Source organism: Dermacentor andersoni, chromosome 4, assembly GCF_023375885.2.
Source record: "Dermacentor andersoni chromosome 4, qqDerAnde1_hic_scaffold, whole genome shotgun sequence".
NCBI lineage: Eukaryota > Metazoa > Arthropoda > Arachnida > Ixodida > Ixodidae > Dermacentor > Dermacentor andersoni.
Window position 1 is genome coordinate 162,725,726 of NC_092817.1, and position 19,872 is coordinate 162,745,597.

A 19,872-nucleotide genomic window follows, 5' to 3' on the forward strand; every position below is an offset into this window, starting at 1 on the left:
TACTGCCGATAAAACCGCGTACTTAGTTTACTGTCTTCAGTCATGCAAACATGATAATCGAACCACACGGCGGCCTGCGCTTTCTCAGCCAGCGGTAAGAACAGGCAGGTCACTGGCGGAAAATTTCACTCACAATACACCGAAGATGTTATTGAATTCATTTTATGTCGCAATGTATGCTGTGGATGTGCCAAGCATAAAGCGCTGCCATTCACGTGTTTCGGGTATTGTGCTTGAATCGCTGCGCACTAACAGTTTCCTATCTACATCAATGCTCCGCCTTTCTATGGAAACTGCCATTTTTGTATTTTTCTCAACGGCGCTAAAATTAAAGACTGTTAAGAAATATGACTATAAAAGGCCAACTACTCCTTGAGGGCTCTGACATCAATGAGGTCTTGAGAAATATGCCGCAGTGCGCGTCATGCTCAGATCGGTTTCTAAGAAAAAGGTGTACATTGTGGCGACCTACGCACCTTTGGTGTCAATGCCAACAGTTCGCGTCTTGAGTTCTATGAACAATATGAAGCACTATGCAAGGATGATATCTATTGATTTGCTTGTTTAAGAAAAATACAAGGGTCGATTGGCGTCACTCGACCTTTGCAATTACTGTGCTGCTTTCTCTCCACTTAGAGTTTGATTTCATCCTGTCTACCCTCAACTGGGGCACTTGGCCTTGCTTTTTTAATAATTTTTCCATCCCTTGCTCTATGCAAGAATTACCTGTCGAAGAGTGGTCCATATCCCATGTGTCGCAAACGTTCATGAAAGCGAGATTACAATGTGGCGTAGGAAAGTGTCCAATGACATCAACCTATATTTGGTATAGGCTGCTACTTGTCCAGAGTGTTAATTTTGTGAGTAGAGGTCTGTCTCAGCTCAGCAAGTCCGAAGGGTTTTCGAATTCTCTAGAAACCTGGAGCAGAACGCACGCAGTGAGCGAAACGGGTAAAGCCAGGATCTTACATGAAGAGCAATGAAGCATGACGGCTCAAACGCATTCGGCTAAAGAAACTTTGATTTATAGATGTATTACTTCGTTTCTTTAGCGTAGGAATCTATTGCAATGACAAAAAGAACTCATTTCAAGGTATGCTTACGGGTGGGAGTGACAAGAAGGCACTCTTAAAGTATTACGCGGCAATACGAATTTTAGAAAAATTATTTGGGCAGTAACTCCCCACAGGGGAGTTGTCACATAGGGCGTAGTATTCTTTGAAATCATTACTTATGAAGCCAAGGCTGCACACTTCAAACAAGACTGCCTTATGTTAAGAGATCAGCAACTGCAAAGATTACCACCCACATTATAACCATTTGCACAGTAAGCTAATTCTTACAACCAGTCTTGTGTTTGGAAAAGGAAAGTTGGTGTAGTGCTTTTCTGTTTGTCAAAGGAAAGTTGGCGTAGCGCTTTTCTTTTTTCTCGCCTAATCTGCTCGCCGTCACGGTAGCCTTTGTTCAAACACATACGTAATTCTCTGGCTGTTTGCGTCATGCTTGGCCGAGCAAGCTATCGCCTCCGTTGTTACTGCGCCTCGGTGTTGTTGGGTGTGTGTGTGGGGGGGGGGGGGGCGGTTTGGGGGATCAGAAAACGTTTACCCACTTCACCCCGTAAGAATGTGTACATGCAAAACTAACTGCGTCACCGTAGTCGAGCTCATTTTCGTTACCTGCGTCACAACGCCAGGAGCGGGAAGCGTGTCCGAAAAGTGCCGAAATTACTGACAATAATGTTGGGACCCATAGAAAGTGCCGCATACACGTCCAAGCACAATTCAGTACGTGCCAATCTAACTTGCCACAACGGCCGAGTTTTTTGCTAACTACGTCACAAGGGTGGGTGCCCCAACCACGCCTAAAAAGTGTCCTAAAAAGTCACTATATTAGTTACAGTAACGTAGAGGGTAAGAGCAAACATCACCAAGTTATCCCAGTAAGATTCAGTACACGCGAAACTAACTGCATCACCATAGCCGAATTCATTTTTGTTGATTGTGTGACTGGGTCAGGTGCGGCGAGCGTGCCCGAAAAGGACCGAAATAAGTGAGAATAAAGTTGGGGCCCATAGAAAGTGTCGCAAATACGTCCCAGTACAATTCAGTACATACAAAACTAACAGACAACAAGAGGCGAGTTTTTTTTTGCTAATTCCGTCACAATGTTCGGTGCCATTCCGTAAGCCTAAATTGCGCAAACTGCGGCGCATACTGAAAAACTAAATTTCTCAGATCGAAATTGTGCAACAGCGCAGTGGTGCCGTGTCGAAGGGCACAAGGAACGCTATAATTTGCCGATAATTCACGAAATTATGTTACATTGATAAAAGACAGACGGATTGCCGAACGGGTGAGCGCTCACATGAGCAGCCGGACTCGCTGGCTTCGGTGACGTGTCTGGTGCATGACGCACGCATCTGGCATGCATGGACAGTCTGCCGTGTCAGTGACCTGTCGCTAGCGGACCCAACAAAAATAGGTCGCAAATTATAGGGTCATCTAAAAGCAAAACGCTTGCGTTTTGCATGACAGAGTAAAAAAAACTGTGTCAACATTATTCCACATTCTTTTCTTTTTCGATGCCCGTGGCAGCTAATGGATGGTATTAATACGTACTGCCGTGATGGCGTATTTTCTGTTGCCAGTTTTTGCCGAGTGTCCGCTCATATAGAATACGCATCAAGACGGCAAGGTTGGGCCAGTTCGTTCGGATTCATAGTAAGGTTCGTTACAGCGCAACACAAGACGAGGACAAAAGAAGGTATAAAACGACGACACAGCGCCGTGTCGTTGTTTTATGCCTTCTTTTGCCCTCGTTTTGTGTTGCGCTGTAACGAACCTTAATATGCATATTGAATATTTTTCTCTATGTTTACGCTTTGGAGGCGAAGAAATTCCTAGGATTGAGGATTGGGCGAGTTGGTACTGCATTCTAAAACCGGTACAGCGCAACATAGAAATAAAGAAACAAGCGGAGCCGGCCACATAAAGGAACAGAGCGTTGACTTTATAAGCACTCTGTTCCTTTATCTGGTCGGCACGGCTTGATTTTTTCTTTCGATGTTCGAGAGGACATTCCGTGACCATGGTCATATGCAGCTTCGCCGTAGAGCGCGTATTGCTGTGTGGGCTAGAATAGGCAAATTACCGTGAAAATACAAGCATGCGTACGTTTACAGCCACCTACTTGTGGGCACGCTATTGCGACGCGAGATATTGTCGTTCAGCATGGGAGTCAAGCTTAACACAGATTTTGCCTAAAATTCGCTCTTCCGACTTAAAGACGGCTGTATGAACCGATCATTTTAAACAAACTCTCTTTTATAAATAATAAACACAATAAAATTGTGCGATGGGAGGTTTCGAACAAACGACGTTCGTCACAGCAGCCTGATTTGAAACCATTACGCCACGGGCGCATGCATTGCCAAGTGCCCGCCTTAATGCGCCCGATAGCGCATTCAGGCGTTTGGGGAGTTTAGACTTGACCTTACGAAGGCGATTGCTTGCGCTGCCAATGAATGCGCGGATTACGCAAGGAGCCAGAGATTTGCGTACGCTAGTACAGGGAAAAGCATTTGAAGAGGACGTGTTGCAACGAAGGCGAGTGTGACGGTGAGTAATTTAGCCGACAGAAAAAAAAGCGCTAAAGCAACCTTTCCTTCCTTTGCCAAGCAGAAGACTGGTAGTAATAATTAGCTGGCTGGCTAGATTGTTATAGTATGGGTTGTATTGCTTCCAGTTGCTTATCTCTTAAAATACGGCAGTCTTGGTTTCACGTGTGCGATAAGGTGTCTTGGTTTCACGTGTATAGATAAGTATGGATTGCAAAGTATGCTACGCGCAATGTGAGAAATCTCCAGCGGGCAATTTCTGCCGGAAATCTGTTTCTGAGAACTTTTTTGTCGCGTGATATTTCAGTAGTGCCCTCTTCTCGTTCCCAATCGTAAAGATAACTGCGACAGAGTAATTTTTGTCATTGCGACAGAGTCCTGCGGGTAAGAAAAGGAGTTAGACATTCATAGAAAGAGAGAGAGAGAGAGAAAACTCGTATTGTGAAGGTTGGATGGAGTTTTCTTTCCCAGCGGTGTGGGCTAGCGTGGCGTCTGCTTCGCCGCGACGCTATCAGCCCATTCTGCCAACCGTATCTGGTCTTAGGGGGTTGAAAGTTTTCGTTTTCATCTCCCACTCTTCGTGTGAAGGAGCTCGCCTAAAGAGTTCTCTCGATGGAGAGCTCTTTTGGCATCCCCACAAGATGTAATCTTAGTCCGCCAGAGGGCAGTTACAATCTTTGCAGTTTGGTGGATATTCACCGCCGGTCATTGCAGCTAGTCTTTTTGGACTAAGTACAGATCCAGACTAGTCTGTACCCTCCTGAGGTTAGTGGCCTGTGTTCTTGTCAGTGTCTCTTGTGGGGATGGATATATTCGCCTCGATTCGCGGTAACAAGCCGTCATTCCGTTAAAGGTGTGGATTCCTTCATGTCGGTCAATCCCGTCGGGCAATCCCACCTCCCGATTACTAGCTGCTCGGGTGGCTATGTGGGCGGCCTCATTGCTAGGGTTGCCCGCATGAGCGGGTATCCACACCAACTTCAATTGATGGAGTTCTTTGTCGATGATTCTGAATGCTCGAGGGGAAATGAAACCCGAGGTGTAGTTACGAATCGCTGTTTTCGAGTCGGATATAATAATCTTGGTGCCTGGGATGGCGGCGCCCATGGCGATGGCGGCCTCTTCCGCCTCCACAATGGAAGATGTGTTTACCGTGCACAACTGATGGCGTGTTCGTCGCCAGTAGTGACGGCTATGGTGTGTCGACCATCACTGGTGCAAGCAGCATCCACGTATATGGCGGTTTGGTTTTTGTAGCATTGCCAGAGAGCCGCCGCCATAGCTTTGCGTCTACCGCTGTTTTCATTACTTATGTTTTTTGGAAGCGGGGGCGATAATGATAGTGGTCTGGATAGTGTTAGTTATCCGCTGTCGTTGCGGGATATCTAAGGCTGGGCGATACTCTAAAGTGTCCAGGATCCGCTGTCCCGCGTGTGTGCCGGATAATCGAACTGTTGGAGCCCATTCGTGGGCCTCTGTGATTTCCTCAACGTTGTTATGCACCCCTAGACTCAAGAGTGCCTTCGTATTAGTCCATTTTGGTAGCCCAAGAGCCTGTTTGAATAACGTTCGGATTAGACCGTTAATCCGTTCCAAGTCCCTCTTCCTCAGATGCATGTAAGGGCAGACATACGCCACTCGGCTCAGAAAGAAAGCCTGGAATTTTCTCCTTATCTCTTTGCCGTCGGTTGGAAACCCTTCAGAGAAGGTTCTGCAATTGCCCAGCTGTAGTTTGGAGTCGTGCTACGGCTGTTTGGTTGTGCGTGTTTTGCTAGATCCACAATCCTAACACTCTCATTTTAGGAACGGGTGGAACCGGTTGTCCTCCTACCTGCATCTTAATGTGTGCCGGCATATTGGCAGCCGGATTTGCGGGATTTTTGTTTCGGACTATAAGCAGTTCTGATTTTTTCGGTGAACAGCTGACGCCATTGTTGCGAGCGTGTTTCTGCACTGCGTCAGCCGCTGCCTGCAGTGATTCTGAAATTTCTCCATCCGACCCAGTGCACGTCCAGATCGTTACGTCATCGGCGTAGATGGCGTGCCTGATATGAGCAATGTCTTTGAGCTGTCCGGATAAGCCACTCATGGTGGCATTCAAGAGGAAAGGAGAAAATACCGCTCCCTGTGGTGTACCTCTAGTGCCGAGCTCTATGGTTTTGCTTTCAATATCGCCTTTGTATGTGGAGGCAGTACGCCCCTTGAGGAATGCGGTAGTATAGGTATATGTTCTCTTACCTAGGTTCCCTAGGTTCTTACCTAGGTTCAGGGTGCAGCGGTGGTGTAGAGGTAGAACACCCGCCTCGCGTGCAAGAGGTCCGTGGTTCGAATCACGGTGCCGCACAATTTTCCACCGGATTAAAAAAAATCCGCGTGTTGATAAAATTGCATAAACAGGCCTGGAGTGTGGCCTGATCCCGGTGACCAGAACCGGTAACGCACTCCCTCACCAGAGCAGGATTTGCCACCCTGGTGAAGCACTTGGCCACAACCTCCTATATGAACACAACAATCAAACGCCGACCCTCAGTCCCCAGCAGTTGCGAAGAAACTTACCACGGCGGCGGTCAGACCTGCGACGCTGCAGAGGGTGCTAAGAATCCCTGGCTCCGGACAGGCCGCCATTTGAATATGAACCTGGCAACGTTTAACGCTGGAACGTTATCTAGTGAGGCGAGTCTAGCAGTGCTATTGGAGGAATTAGAGGGTAGTAAATGGGATATAATAGGGCTCAGTGAAGTTATGAGGCCAAAAGAAGCATATACAGTGCTAAAAAGCGGGCACGTCCTGTGCTACCGGGGCTTAGCGGAGAGACGAAAACTACGAGTCGGATTCCTGATTAATAAGAACATAGCTGGTAACATAGAGGAACTCTATAGCATTAACGAGAGGGTGGCAGGTCTTGTTGTGAAACTTAATAAGAGGTACAAAATGAAGGTAATACAGGTCTACGCCCCTACATCCAGTCATGATGACCAGGAAATCGAAAGCTTCCATGAAGACGTGGAATCGGCGATGGGTGAAGTCAAAACAAAATACAGTATATTGATGGGCGACTTCAATGCCAAGGTAGGCAAGAAGCAGGCTGGAGACAAGGCAGTTGGGGAATATGGCATAGGCACTAGGAATAGCAGGGGAGAGTTCTTAATAGAGTTTGCGGAACAGAATAATATGCGGATAACGAATACCTTCTTTCGCAAGCCGGATTGCAGAAAGTGGACATGGAGGAGCCCGAATGACGAGACTAGAAATAAAATACACTTTATACTCTGCGCTAACCCTGGTATCATACAATATGTGGACGTGCTCGGCAAGGTGCGCTGCAGCGACCACAGCATGGAAAGAACTCGAATTAGCCTAGACCTGAGGAGGGAACGGAAGCAACTGGTACATAAGAAGTCGATCAATGAGTTAGCGGTAAGAGGGAAAATAGAGGAATTCCAGATCAAGCTACAGAACAGGTATTCGGCTTTGACTCAGGAAGAGGACCTTAGTGTTGAAGCAATGAACGACAATCTTGTGGGCATCATTAAGGAGTGTGCAATAGAAGTGGGTGGTAACTCTGTTAGACAGGATACCAGTAAGCTATCGCAGGGCACGAAAGATCTGATCAAGAAACGCCAATGTATAAAAGCCTCTAACTCTACAGCTAGAATAGAACTGGCAGAACTTTCGAAGTTAATCAACAAGCGTAAGACAGCTGACATAAGAAAGCATAACATGGATAGAATTGAACATGCTCTCAGGAACGGAGGAAGCCTAAAAGCAGTGAAGAAGAAACTAGGTATTGGCAAGAATCAGATGTATGCGTTAAGAGACAAAGCCGGCAATATCATTACTACTATGGATGAGATAGTTCAAGTGGCTGAGGAGTTCTATAGAGATTTATACAGTACCAGTGGCACCCACGACGATCATGGAAGAGAGAATAGTCTAGAGGAATTCGAAATCCCACAGGTAACACCGGAAGAAGTAAAGAAAGCCTTGGGAGCTATGCAAAGGGGGAAGGCAGCTTGGGAGGATCAGGTAACAGAAGATTTGTTGAAGGATGGTGGGCAGATTGTTCTAGAGAAACTGGCCACCCTGTATACGCAATGCCTCAGGGCTTCGAGCGTACCGGAATCTTGGAAAAACGCTAACATAATCCTCATCCATAAGAAAGGGGACGCCAAAGACTTGAAAAATTATAGACCGATCAGTTTACTGTCCGTTGCCTACAAAGTATTTACTAAGGTAATTGCAAATAGAATCAGGAACACCTTAGACGTCCGTCAACCAAAGGACCAGGCAGGATTCCGTAAAGGCTACTCAACAATAGACCATATTCACACTATCAATCGGGTGATAGAAAAATGTGCGGAATATAACCAACCTTTATATATAGCTTTCATTGATTACGAGAAAGCGCTTGATTCAGTCTAAACCTCAGCAGTCATGGAGGCATTGCGGAATCAGGGTGTAGACGAGCCGTATGTAAAAATACTGAAAGATATCTATAGCGGCTCCACAGCCACCGTACTCCTTCATAAAGAAAGCAACAAAATCCCAATAAAGAAAGGCGTCAGGCAGGGAGATACGATCTCTCCGATACTATTCACAGCGTGTTTACAGGAGGTATTCAGGGAGCTGTATTGGGAAGAATTGGGGATAAGAGTTAATGGAGAATACCTTAGTAACTTGCGATTCGCTGATGATATTGCCTTGCTTAGTAACTCAAAGGACCAACTGCAATGCATGCTCACTGACCTGGAGAGGCAAAGCCGAAGGGTGGGTCTAAAAATTAATCTGCAGAAAACTAAAGTAATGTTTAACAGTCTCGGAAGGGAACATCAGTTTACAATAGGTAGTGAGGCACTGGAAGTGGTAAGGGAATACATCTACTTAGGACAGGTAGTGACTGCGGATCCGGATCATGAGACTGAAATAATCAGAGGAATAAGAATGGGCTGGGGTGCGTTTGGCAGGCATTCTCAGATCATGAACAGCAGGTTGTCATTATCCCTCAAGAGAAAAGTTTATAACAGCTGTGTCTTACCAGTACTCACGTACGGGGCAGAAACCTGGAGGCTTACGAAAAGGGTTCCACTTAAATTAAGGACGACGCAACGAGCTATGGAAAGAAGAATGATAGGTGTAACGTTAAGGGATAAGAAAAGAGCAGATTGGGTGAGGGAAGAAACGCGAGTTAATGATATCTTATTTGAAATCAAGAAAAAGAAATGGGCATGGGCAGGACACGTAATGAGGAGGGAAGATAACCGATGGTCATTAATAGTTACGGGATGGATTCCAAGGGAAGGAAAGCGTAGTAGAGGGCGACAGAAAGTTAGGTGGGCGGATGAGATTAAGAAGTTTGCAGGCACAACATGGCCACAATTAGTACATGACCGTGGTAGTTGGAGAAGTATGGAAGAGGCCTTTGCCCTGCAGTGGGCATAACCAGGCTGATGATGATGACCTAGGGTTATGCTGGATACCTCTTCTAGAATGGCTCGATGTGAGACATTGTCGTACTGTGGCAAGTACAAAATGATATCCTTAACCCAGCGCCTATACGCACAACTCGAACAGTGTTAGAATTAGACATACACAAAGACATTTATAGATAAAATATTGTGAAGCCAAATGCGTGTGCACTGTCATGTTTCATTGGTCTTCAGCAGTATCCTTGCTTTTGAAGTTTCGCTCACTACGCATGCCGCTTCTGCAAGTCTGCATCACCAGTTGAAACCCTTATTAGTGAGCTAGCGGGCTCCGTTCCGAGCATAATCAGCTCTCGTGCGCCACAAGAGGTCTCAGATCCACTCCAGACTTGGTGAACTGCGCTACCAACAAAATTAGCTGTCTAAACAAACAACAGCCTATACCATCAATAAGCTGATACCATTGGACGCTTTTCCATGCCGCATTTCTGACTCACACACACGAATGTTTACGACCGTTCGGCTGTTGGCCGCTTTTATCGCGGAAATTCTCGCCTAGAGCACAAGATGGCAGACACTATTAGTCACGATAACTAAAAGAAAAGAAAGACGCCGAGTGTTCCGAATTGAGGGCAAAGAGGGTGAAATCACGCACTAGGTGGAAAGAACGCAGCACAGCAGTTGAAAAGGGTGACTGATGCAAAACGGCTTTGCTATGATTTCTTAAACAAGATAAAAAGATAACATCCTTGCATGCCAAATGTTCATAAAAATTCCAATGTAAACTCAGGGCATTCACACTAAACGTTTGTAGGTCGTATCAAAGTTATTTTTCTTAGAGACTGCACATCATGTGCAGTCTGTAAGAGTCATGTGCTGCGTAGAGTCATCTGCACATGACTCTACGCAGCATGAGTCATGTGCAGATGACTCATGCTCCGTAGTTTTTCTCAAGACCTTATTGACGTCATTGCCCTCAACGCGTAGTTGGCCTTCTATAGTCGCATCTCCTAGCAGTCTTTAATCATAGCGCCGTTTCAAAAAATGCAAAAATTGCAGTTTCGACAGAAAGGTGCAGCATTGGTATCAATAGCAAAGCATTAGTGCTCGGCGATTCAAGCCCAATACCGCGCAACACGTAGATGGCGGCGCTTTATGTTTGGCACATCCACAGCATACATTGCGACATAAAATAAAGGCGAGGACCTTTTTGATGGATTGTGAGTAAAATTTTCCGCCATTAACCAGCCTGTCCTTACGCTGGCCAAGAAAGCGCAGGCCGCGGTGCCCTTTGATAATAATGTTGGAATTTCTGAGGACCGTAAACGAAGTAAAAGTACGTGGTTTTATCGGCAGTACAAATTGCAGTAAACGTTCGCTTACTAAATAAATTACAAAACACGCTGCAACTTGCGCACAAAGAAACAGAATGCAACCTGACTAGACGCCACGAACATTCGCTACCACAATGCCGGTGTAGTGAAAAGTTGAGACAAAGGCCAGCGGACACAACCTGCTTCTGTTTGCATCCCATTATGAAAATGACTTTTGAAATGTTGTTGGCATATTGTTGATTAATTGTTGACTCAATAGCCTTTCAACAATGCCTCAATAATAATTGAAACCACTGAGCGATAATTCAACAATAAAGTTGTTGTGTAGGTCACAACAAAAAGTCGTTGACTAAATTCTGTTGATATTGTTACGGGGTTAAAAGCAGTCAGACGTGTATTTACAGAATATTTACAATAATTATAGCAGCTGACAAGATGGTAGACAGCGCGCGAAGACCAGAACATCGTCTTCTTCCGACGATGATTAAAACATCTTCTTCGTTAGCCTGTCACATGACCCCCGGCGGCTGAAGCACCGGCTCGGTGCTGGTTAGGAGGCAGGCGAGTGATACAACTTAAGACGCGCGACGTGGACCGCGTCGGAGCGATGGTGAGCCACGGTTGGCTCAAGAGGGGTGATTCCGTACGTGACGTCAGTTACTTGACGCGAGACACGGCAAGGACCGGAGTACCATGAAAGTAACTACTCCGAGAGGCCAACGCGTCGCGACGGCAACCAAAGGAGAACCAGGGCGCCCGGTGTGTAATGGACGTCACGATGGCGGGCGTGAAATAGGTGCCTCTGATTGTCCAGCGACTCCACAAGCCGACGTCGAGCAATATGGCGTGCTTCTTGTGCTTTGACGATGGCTTCATGGGCGTGCTCGGATGTGGACTTCAGACTAGCAGGCAGAACGGTGTCGAAAGGTAGCGTAGGGTCGCGGCCAAAGAAGAGGAAGAGTGTAGAGAAGCCTACGGTATCATGGCGAGACGAATTATAGGCGAAAGTAACGAACGGCAGCGCAACGTCCCAGTCACAATGGTCATCGGAGCCATACATGGACAGCATGTCAGTAAGGGTGCGGTTAGGGCGCTCGGTTTGACCGTTCGTTTGTGGATGGTAAGCAGTAGCAAGTTTGTGTTTAGTCACGCATTATTGTAGAATTTCATTGACAACTTTAGAAAGAAAGTAGCGGCCTCGGTCGGTGAGGAGCTGTCGAGGGGCGCCGTTGTGAAGGATGACGTTTTCTAGGAGAAGTCCGCGACATCGGTTGCACAGCTTGTCGGAAGAGCCCGTGTGATTGCATATTGGGTGGCGTAGTCTGTTGCTACAGCAATCCACTTGTTTCCCGAAGGAGACGTAGGAAAAGGGCCTAAAAGATCAACACCTAAACGGAAGAACGGTTCTGATGGTACGTCAAGTGGTTGAAGGCAACCAGCGGGGAGTGTGGTCGGCTTGTTGCGTCGTTGACAAAGATCTCACGCAGCGACATAACGGCAGACGTCACGGTATAGACTAGGCCAAAAGAAGCGCCGACGAACGCGGTCATAAGACCATCACACACCAAAGTGACCTGCAGTCGGTACATCATGAAGCTGCGCAAGAACAGTCTGACGCAGATGCTCAGGCACAACGAAGAGTCGGGCAAGGACGTCCAGGCGCATGTTATAGCGATACAATATACCATCTTGAAGTTCAAACATGCGAAGGGAAGGATCGGACGTCGTTGAAGTGAGCCGTTTAATAAGGTGTTGCAAGGAGGCGTCCCGACGTTATTCGGTTCCAAGGTCGCGAAAAGCAGCCAGAGAGAGAACGGTGACAGATATGCCGGCCGCAGAAACGTCAAAAGGGTCGACAGGATGGCGTGACAAGCAGTCCGCATCTCGATTTAACCGGCCGGTCTTTTATACAACTGAATAGTTGTATTCTTGCAGGCGCAGAGCCCAGCGGCCAAGGCGGCCTGAACGGTATTTGAGGGACGAAAGCCAATACAGAGCGTGGTGATCAGTGCTGGAATCCAGTCCGTAACCCTTAATGACCATCGGTTATCTTCCCTCCTTATTACATGTCCTGCCCATGCCCATTTCTTTTTCTTGATTTCAACTAAGATATCATTACTCGCGTTTCTTGCCTCACACAATCTGCTCTTTTCTTATCCCTTAATGTTACACCTATCATTATTCTTTCCATAGCTCTTTGTGTCGTCCTCAACTTATGTAGAACCCTTTTCGTAAGCCTCCAGGTTTGTGTAAAGAGGAAAGTTAGGCTAGTTGGTGAGTGATCATCATACCTTGCTGGTGAAGCAGCGCACTGACACGGACACAGTGAAGACAAACAGGAAAGACGACAGCAGCGAGTTCAACGATCACGCGCATCGCTGTTGCTTTGTTAGTTCAATCTTGTTTGTTTTGACTGATCCAAGGACCAGGAAAGGGATTCGGTTGGTAGTTAGCTGGTCTGTACGCTCGAGGAAAGAGTTGCGGCCGGAGAAAACGCCAGTTGCGTAAAACTTTTCCTTTTGCTTCATTATTTCCTCGACTGACGGCTCGCCGCGACTCTGACAGAACCTCGGAAGCATATAACCATGATATGGGTTAAATAAGGCGGAAAATAAAATAATGCCAAACAGCGTCCATCATCACACCCAACAATAACCGGTAAAATTATAAACAATATGATTGTCACCCGTAATCTGGTCTGGCTTTTCCCTATTGGTAAAGCACTTTTCGTGCAATATTGACAACTACAAAGAAGTGCCGCAATGAGTTGAGAAATTAGGCGATTCACTAAGGGAGAGAGCGAAGGCAACAGCCATACGGGAAGGAAAAGCGAAAATTAACAAATTTAACTTCTGTTTGTGAAAATATTCATGGGTCAAGATCTCTTTATTTAAAAAGGAAGTACCCGCCGTGGTTGCTGAGTGGCTATGGTGTTGGGCTGTTGAGCATGAGGTCGCGGGATCGAATCCCGGCCACAGCGGCCGCATTTCGATGGGGGCGAAATGCGAAAACACCCGTGTACTTAGATTTAGGTTCACGTTAAAGAACCCCAGGTGGTCGAAATTTCCGGAGTCCTCCACTACGGCGTGCCTCATAATCAGAAGGTGGTTTTGGCACGTAAAACCCCATAATTAAAAAAAATTTAAAAGGAAGTAGAGAAAAGGCTGCCGAAAGTAGAGAATAATTCCGTGTGTCTTGAATCACGCTTCTACAGTTATCAGTGGAGCCGCTTGACGTAGCCACTTCCCTGCATGGCTAATGTGAGTGTTTTTCTAACCTTCCGCGGTGGGCGCATTACGTCCAGAACCGCAACGTCCTGTGCGCTTCGCGGTTGTACGGGACTGGTGACTACGCATCATTACGCTACTTCCGATATAGAAACACGGGTCGGTTTTGGCACTTAAATTGGTAGAGAAGTAAACGAGGGATCCAAAAGAACTGTGATTGTTCCGCAAGCACATACGTATTTCTCTATAATTCTTCCAGGGCTAATTAAAATAACGCTACTAGAATCCCGGTGCAGCGCAATTTTTCACCGGATTAAAAAAAAATCTGAGTGTTGATAAAATTGCATAAACACGCCTGAAGTGTGGCCTGGTCCCGGTGACCAGAATCGGTAACGCAATCCCTTACCAGAGCAGGAATGGCCACCCTGGTGCAGTACTTGGCCACAACCTCCTATATGAACACAAAGAAGTATGGGAGAAGCCTTTGCCCTGTAGTGGGCGTAACCAGGCTGATGATGATGACTAGAAATCTTTATTTCTTTACTTTCGCTTGTTTACTTGTCCTTGGATGCGTTCTTCCTGCGCTTCTGTGATGCATGAGCTCATTCTATGCGCTTCCTTGTTCGCCAAGTAAAGGAGTGGTGTAACTCACAGGCGTACCTGTGAGGTACACCTTATTTCAATTCTCTTTTGCTGATTTACGCATCTTTATAGCGAATGGTGGGCATTATTTTCTTTTGTACTAGTAAAGCTACCCCCCCCCCCTTCATTTGCGTAGGAAGAGTTACCTTGGGTTGCCCCCCCCCCCCCCCAAAAAAAAAAATATACTGGGTACGCGCCTGATATGTATGTATACGACTTTAGGATAGAGGCATGTATGGTTGCCACAAGGTTGTATGTGAAAAGTTGATGCACTTCTTGGAAGACAAATTTCTCTCTCTCACACGCATTCTTGCATATACAGCGTGTTTCAGCTAACTTTACTCCGAGTTAAAAACATATGCCGATGCACTCGACGACGCGACCAAATGCATGTTGCTCACTTTTGTATGTGTCACGCTATTTTTGTATTTTTTAAATTAATTAATTCGTCGTGAAAATTAGCCATTCTGAAGCAACAAAGTTACGCAAAAAATTCCAATTATAAAGTATTGGAACACTTTGTAAGACGTCCGATTAGGCAATTTCTAACTTTCTATCTATTAAGTGTTAGTGTTTTTCAGCTTACTGCGCATGCCCGCGAAATAGAAAAAAATACCAAAGGTCATACCCGCTTGCGCGCCGTGCTTGCAGCGCTCCGAAACGAACATAGCATCTAGCAGGGTGTGCTGCGGCTTAAAAGGCGACAGGGCAGTCACGCAGCGTTGGCTGCGATAGACGCCAGCGATGTGCTTCCCTAGCGGCGGTTCAGGATGGTGATAAGGAGACGGGTGTTCACACCGGTTAAATGCTATGTTCGTTTGTGCGCGGAAGGCTTAGGAGCAATGCAATCACGACTCGCAGGCAGGCACGTCACGTGGTGTCCTTCTATTTATTTCGCGAGCTTCCGCAGTAACCTGAAAAACACTAATACTTAACAGGTAGAAAGACAGAAACTGTTTATTCGGACGTGTTCCCAACTGCTCTGAAACTTTCTAATTGGAATTTTTTCCTAGCTTCCTTGTTTTAGAAGTTGGTTAATTATCCTAGACTAATTATCCTAGACTAGACTAGCTGCCGTTTACGAGCAGCTTTTACCCACAACCTCCTCCATCATCCCGATGGAAATAAAGATTATTATTATTATAATTAGCGAATTATGCAAAATACAAAAATAAATATTTTAGTTTCGCAATAGAATGAAACGAAAAGCTTGGCCGATATGTACTACATGGGGCTCATATTTCACATGAAGGCCAAAGTCCTTTCTGTGACATAGACGGGGTGCTGGCCAATGTGCTGGGAATCTGCTTGGCCACCAAACACAATCTGCGCTGCTATACTTTTCCGGTGACAAATCGCACAGCGCAGAAGCACGCACACAAAAGTTTAAAGAATGGGACGACAGACCGTCTGCAATTTGCCATGGCGTCAAAGTAAGAAAAGCTCAAACGGCGACATTTCTGTACTTTTCTGGTCAATAGTTCCGTTCGCATAGTTGCGGCACGCATTACTTTTTTGTTGTAATCCAGACGACGAAAACTGTGCGCGCACACATGGCGCGGCGTTTGCGACGTTGGAATTTTGCATCATTTCCCGCGCACTCCGTTGGCTCCGGCCGGTGCACTGCGTTACTGCGATAAAGAGAGTCATCAAAGAAGCGAAGGAGAAAACTTTCATACACTTGCAAATCGCAGCAATTCTTCAGCAATAACATATTAGAAAATGTATTATCAAATGTTACAATTGATGATAATATAAGCGTGTATTTGTATGAGTGTACTTGTATGATTGCGCGTTTGAGCTTTTGATACTCCAGCGCATTCCGGGTGTTGGTGCAAGCCGTTTGCTTGATAACCTTCTGCGTTCTTTGTGTGCTTCCCTTTGACTTCTTTGGAATATTCCTGCGTGTTGCTCGGTTTTTATGGGCTTGTCGCCTCGAAGATTGCCATCCGACTCAGCGAAATCAAAGGTGAGTGAGTGTTTCAAATTCCCTTTGTTCGTCCATTGCGACGCGGTGAACGAAAGCGCGAAAATGCGTTCAGCGCCTGTACGTGGGTTCCGCGCGCCTCTTTTATACTTTTCATTTCTAATACTATCCTTCCATTGCGAGAATTGGCTGTACATCACTAGATATGTGGTATATAACATGGAGTTTTGTCCTGGTTTAACTTCACACTCCGCTTGTGGTGACGTAAGGCAGCAATGTGGTGTCAGCTAAAACGGGGCATGTTGTACGCCACGATTTCTTATACGGTGTTCGAGCACCAGTTGAGTTAACCTTATTAATGAGCGCAAAACAAAGCGACGTGAAACCATCCGATCTGTATTGTAATCCAAGATAATACGTTTGCACCACGCCGTCTAAGACATGGCGTGTGAGCTTGCTTTTAGCAACGAGGGGCGCCGGGATCGGCGATAGTGTATGCTGCTGCGGTGTTCCCATCAGAATCGGGTGCCCCTGCGTTGCTGCAAAGTCGCTGACAAGTCGTGCAGCCGACGTTCGCGCAAAGAGAAAACACATAGAAGGCTATGGCGCGATAATATTAAAGAATTGCAAGGGTGTACATGCGATTCTATGCGACAGGTGAGATAAAATAGGGGTGGTGCCACCAAGTGCTGTGAAATCATCGAGTTATGCGCCTTGACAACCGAGTGTGTTTTGTTTTCCACCAGTTCGCGCGCATTCAACTTTGTTTTTTCATCTTCTCTGTTCGACGCCATCGAGGGCTTCGCGCAAACGGCTTCACGTACGCGCTCTTTGCATTCCCGGAAGAGGTAGATTCCATGGCACTCTAGGTGCTACTTTACTGATATAGAACATTCAAAATAATGTAAAAGCACGACATTACAGATTTTCGCACTACAGCAACTGATTGATTTAACAAAGTTTTAAAATCAGTAAAGGAACGAGATGCCTGGGCATATCTGCCGTGTCTTCCCACTGTGTTTCCATGCGGCACGTACACGTTATCGGAAACATAAACGTAAATAATTAACAAGGTTTCTTGTTACCATAGAAGTAGCTAGTTCCGTCAAAAAACTATTTTTGCTTTGAATTTGAGCAGTATAGAGAGAACAGATTGAAAGGGGAGCGCATCGTTGTGAACTAAATGACGCTTTGCTTCAAGCTTGGAATAATGCTTTGTCCGTGGAGCAGTTCTGTGAAACACTTTCTTTGAGAGTAAGCAAAACTTCAGTAGCGGCAGGTAGATGGGGAGTAAAAAAATGCAACGCTGTGGTTTTATATCAGGGAGCTGCTTTTAAGATGTGGCCATAACAGTTAGGTAGATGAGCAGAAATAATTTTTAAAATAAGGAGAGGAATGAGAAATAATCTATTTCACCAGCTCACTCTGCCATTGGCAAGGACAGCCACATTTTAGTGTTTTCAATCAGAAATTTATATCCGTCCATTTTTGTCAGCCTAATGGTCCATGTAGCTCTTTTGGTTGTTGCTTTTGGTGCATCGTGGCTTCACATTTTAATAGCGACTCCTTTTTTCACATTCAAAATGAGCTCGGAGACACCCCATCTGGAACGCGAAAGGTGACTTCTTTGGCCATTCATTCTGTAGCGTCACCATGATCAAATGCAGTGATGCCGTGAAAATGTATTGCAGGGAGCAGACAGAAAAAAGACGATTGCTGATGCAACTGCAAGCATTTCCTACAGTGATCAATTGATGCACAGTGCCTTCAGTAGCAGACATGGTGCCTTTAAGCACTCAGCTCAAATACTTTGCAACTGCACGGGGCTAGGAGTGAATTTCAGTGTCAATTGTGACCATACTACACATAGAATGTGACTTTTTTAGTGTATATGCCTGCTATAAAGGGGGGGGGGGGGGGAGGGCATTCAGAAACTTAGTGTGCAAATTAGTGGTCTACATGAGTGCGCGTATTTCTAGTTTTACCAGAATAAAGGAATTATGACGTATGCCATAGAGCAATGCACTGCTAGGGGTATCGAACCAAAAAGCAGCACCCATTGAGAAACTTGGTTGAAGGACGAGAAGTGATCGGGGCTTTCTGCGTTTTAAGGGCCAAATTTCAAGAAGATTGACGCCGAGCTGGACGGTGTGCAGTGCCGGTCGCCACATACTGTATCCAGTGCTGCATGATTCTTTATGGCATTGTGTCTCCCTAAGATGCAGAAATGCTGATGAAACAATTGGGAATTGAGAGGCTGAGGGAAGGTGGCTGGGCTCCACTCTGGAGAAGCCAGTGTTTGCCCTCTGCTGTACTGACAATCCTGCCTTAGTGAGAACCAGTGATGCATGTCATCCTATTACGCAGCTGAGTGCATTTCTTGTTTTGTGTTAAGGGGACACAAATGACATCCTAAATCAATTTAAAATAATAAGGCATCGTTTTAAATGTCTACTTCTGTTTCTTTGTAGTTGGTTGATTATTAGAGAATATAAAGCCGAAAGTGCCATTTTCTGTGTGTCGGCCAAAAATGTTCGTGCTGGCACCTAATTGTCACATCGTGGATTTCAAGTATTTTTACAAACTTAAGTCGTTTTGGTTCAGTAAAAGTTCCTGACGCTTTCTAATTTGGGTTCTTGGCTTTTTTTTGGCATACGATGAAAAATACCTTTACTTGTAAAAAAAATATTGCTACACCTGAGCAGACGCTATCATAATCAATGACGTCACAGCAAGCTGGTGTGGCGACTTCAAGGCAGCAGTGCCATCAATCTTTACGAGCGAATCTCTTGAATTGTAGGAAGGTAATTTAAAGATACATCTGAAATTATTTTTCTCTTTATTGCCTTCATGCCGTGGTTGCTTAGTGGCGTTGGCACAGCGCCGTTAAGCACGAGGTCACAGCAGTAAACAACTGCATTTTGATTGAGGTGCAATGCAAAACTACCCATGTACCGTGGCGCCCGATGTGGTCAAAATTAATCTGAAGTCCCGCACAATTGCGTGCATCAAGATCAGACTGTCGTTGTGGCACGTAAAACGCGAGAATTTATATAATTTAATTTTTCTTTAGTGCTCCTTTAAGCTTTAACATTCATTATCTCTGCAAAAACTCATGCTCAAAGTATTCTCGATAAAGATTTATAAACAGTAGATATAAGTGTGTACTTATATTTTAGTTAGTGGTGATACGTTATGACTATTAGAACGGTGGCCCTAACGAGACAGGCAGAACTGTAATACAGTGTGAGGGCACGATGACGCACATCGAGGAAATGACCAAGTCTCCTTAGAGGTCCCTGACGTGGACATCAACTGACTGTCCACAAGCTTCTGAGCACTCCGTGATCTTGTGCAGCGTGTGCTTTGCGAGTCGATTAGTTGATCAGATGGTGGTGGTTGGCACATGCTGTATTTGTGGGTTATGTACATTTGATGGAGCAGAGTGGAATCTCGCATATTACTTCTAGAGCACAGCAAGTGAACCTGATGTGTAGTGGTAATCTGAGTAACGATCGAGAGTCATGTCCTCCTTCGAGCTCCTAATGCTGCTTGCCAACACAAGCAGCAGCAGCAGTTGCCCAAGAAGCCGTGAAAGAGATTCATCGAAAAGTATCACTTGCTCAGGGTCACATACCCAGTGACCCAAGCTGTTCCGATGGTTGATTATGAACTCATTTCCCTCAACATAGCAGCCCAGTCT